This window comes from Montipora capricornis, chromosome 7, assembly GCF_036669925.1.
Source record: "Montipora capricornis isolate CH-2021 chromosome 7, ASM3666992v2, whole genome shotgun sequence".
Lineage (NCBI taxonomy): Eukaryota > Metazoa > Cnidaria > Anthozoa > Scleractinia > Acroporidae > Montipora > Montipora capricornis.
The window spans coordinates 48,949,338-48,952,475 of record NC_090889.1 but is presented as its reverse complement, the minus strand read 5'-3'; the positions used below and the strand labels follow the sequence as shown (position 1 = coordinate 48,952,475).

Below are 3,138 nucleotides of genomic sequence, written 5' to 3'. Positions count from 1 at the left end.
ACCCAGGCAATAATAATGTTGAAGATGATGATGCGGACAGTGATAATGATGTTGATAAAGATGTTAATGAGGAGGTTGCATCCGATGTTGCGTGTGTCTGTTGCGCCTGGTACTTCCTCTCCAGCGGCTCCGGCTCCCAGGGTAGGTATTGTTTCTGGAGTGTGGGTTCTGCGTCTGTTTTGGGTGCTGACACATCTGTGTCTCCTGCCAGTCCCGAGTCCATGTGTGTGAATGTTTGGGACAACGAGCTTGACGAGTGAGTGAGCCAGCCGTTGCTGGTTGGGGAGGGGGTTCTGGATCCCTCTCCCATTGACAGTGCTTTGGAGGTCTCCACTGATCACCCTGGTGGGCCTCAGGAGGAGGCTTTGGAGTCCTCAATCTAGAAGATCGCCCAGTCTTGTTTAAATATGCTGATTATTCTACAATTATTGTCCCTTTTTGGGGAAACGGCCAGTGTCGCACTGACTTGGTGGATCAGTTTCTTAGCTGGTCCAGCCGTAATCGCATGACATGCAATCCAACAAAATGCAAGGACATTATTTTCCGTAAGAAAGGTTTCAGTCAGGACAACGTGCCAGTTAGTAATGTACTGCAGTGGGCAGAGTTATCCATATTAGGTGTTACTTTCCAACAAAATTGTAAATACAGTAGTCATGTTCGTGCGAAGGTAATTAAGGCGAACAAGTCCTTATTCGTATTAGGATCTTTACGTAAGGAAGGAATGTCCCAGGGGGAAGTAGATCACCTTTTGAAGGCAATAGTTTTACCAAATTTTTCTTACGCTCTGTCGGTTTATGGTGCCTCAGATTCCGACCTTTCTGTAATACAGAATATTTTGTTAGACCGGCTTATGAAAAGAAAGTATACGTCCAAGAATGTAAATATTAGGGACTTGCTAGAGAAGGCAGAAAAAGGCAATTTACAAAAAAAGATCAAACGACCCCGAATGTCTGTTCTTCCAGTTTTTACCTAAGGAAAAGAAAACGAGGTACAATCTTAGAAATACGTCAGTCTCTGTCCCTAGGATCCACACTGACAGATTTAAGAACGTTTTTAGTAACAGAATAATTTTTACATATGATATGTAAATAGTTTCTAGAGTTTATATTTTTTCTTTCTTATTAATTGTAACTTAGGATATGTATTTTTATCTTAAGAAATAAAGATCATTATTATTATTACCTATAAGACGTGGAAGCGCGCAAGAGGACAAGAAAGAAAAAACAGTCTTGTGTTGCTACGGTGATACATGTTATGTAACAACAAAGAAGAAACAAAATCTTGAAAATGGCGCCGAAGCCAGTCTGAGCGACCACTTAAACAAACATGGCCGTCTGAAACACCAAACTGTGAAGGTGGACGGAAAAAAATTAAGTCAAGTTCAAGTTTTCAGCCGCATGCTATTTTGGGGCTTTCAGTGTTTACTCAGACAACCGAGGTAGGATTCCACTTGTGCATATAAGGGTCATGGTGTCATGGCGGCAAGCACGGCGCCAATAAATCTCTTTTAACTCAAAAGAGAAGCAGTTCAAATGGAATGGTGATCTCAACTCACAAAAAACTTTTGGATAGCTGAATTAGAAGGAAAGATAGAGAGTCTGTGAAATGTTGAATCTAAGGGAAGCAGCAACATTTTAAAATTCGAAACCGTAACAGTCAACTTCTATCCAAGCACAAGGCCCATTAAGAGACGAATACTCAAGCAAGCTTATGGATATTATTAAAAATGGAAGTGTATTTAAAGAACAAGATCAAGTTGCTTCAGAGACATCAAAATCTAGAGCAGAAGATACAGAGGTGATAGTTGCTAATTCTGATCTTTTGAAATCTGCACATGACAACCGTTATGAAGAGTTTGTAGCTTTCATGAAAGCTCAACGCGAATTTAATAACAAAATAGAAAGTCGGATTTTGATGAACTCGGTCGCATTAAACAAGAATGTTATTGAGCTGCAGGATTTAGAACACAAATCCAAGTATCTAACAAAGGAAGCCAAACTTTCCTGTGAAAGAAGAATCGAAGAGGTCATATCTGAAATCAGTAAAGAGTAACAAAAGCTGGGCAAGCAGATTGCAAGTCTAAACTCAAAGCTGTCATCTGAACTCAAATTCTGAAGAACAAGGCATCGTCGACGGAACTAGTAGAAAAACGAAAGCACTTTATACAAGACAAAAAACTTCAGAAAAAACTCCTCTCACTGATGTATCACTCACTGTGACAAATTTCACTGAACAAAAACAATTTAACCAACACCAGAAGTATCCTGAACCCATAGAACATGGTGTAAAAGAAGAAAATAGTGCCAAATTTTACTACTCAAAAGTCACTGAAAGACAGCATTGTTCATTTAAACTTGAAGAGCCAGGTCTTCTTATAAGTATAGACTTTCTCTGGATAGGAGCTAGTCTAGATGGTATCAGAAAATGCCAGTGATGTGACCCTGCAGTGGTAAAGATAAAATGCCCATTTAAAGAGAAAGACCTTGACCCTAAAATTGCTTTCCCGTTACCAAGTGTTGGTGGAAGAAAAGGTAAAGATGGGACATATTTTCTTGATGAAAATCACCTGCATTATTTCCAAGTTCAAACTGCCATGGCCGTTTCAGGTTTCAACACCTGCAATTTTGTTACCTAAACTAGTACAGGTATATTTATAGTTGTTGTAACGCTGTCACTCGACCCTTACCGTATATAACTCCTGGTTGATAAGTTAAAGTGAAGGAATTCTTGCTCTAACAAAATAGTGTTTCAGAGAGTTGTCCTTCCGATAAGCAACCATTTGGGGATTTTGTAATATTTGGGAGCATGGCGATCTCGTTGTCATCAAAGTTGGCCGTTGAGTTCTCATAAGAACTGCTTTGTTATAGCAAGACCGGTTTCGGAAACTTATGTGGCTTCCTTCATCAGTTGCTTTTACTAGTGCTCGAGCTGTTGCGAGCGGGAGTTAGACCAAAAGTGACATCAGTGCTCTTTATATCGGTTTGAAATTACGCGCAACCAAAAATCAACCAATGGGAAGTCGGAGATTTCGAGTCCGTTCTTTTGAGAGTCGGTTATTTGCAAGACAATAGGTGCCAACAGAACACGTGTAGTTATCATATTGTGTTGTTAGTCAGTTTTCGCTTGCAAAATAATGCG

At 39.9% G+C, this 3,138-nt stretch overlaps 1 pseudogene; it reads left to right on the top strand.

The window, feature by feature from the left end:
• The first annotated feature begins 505 nt into the window (after positions 1-505).
• Positions 506-2,052, top strand: LOC138056201 (uncharacterized; annotated as a pseudogene).
• Positions 2,053-3,138: the final 1,086 nt, after the last annotated feature.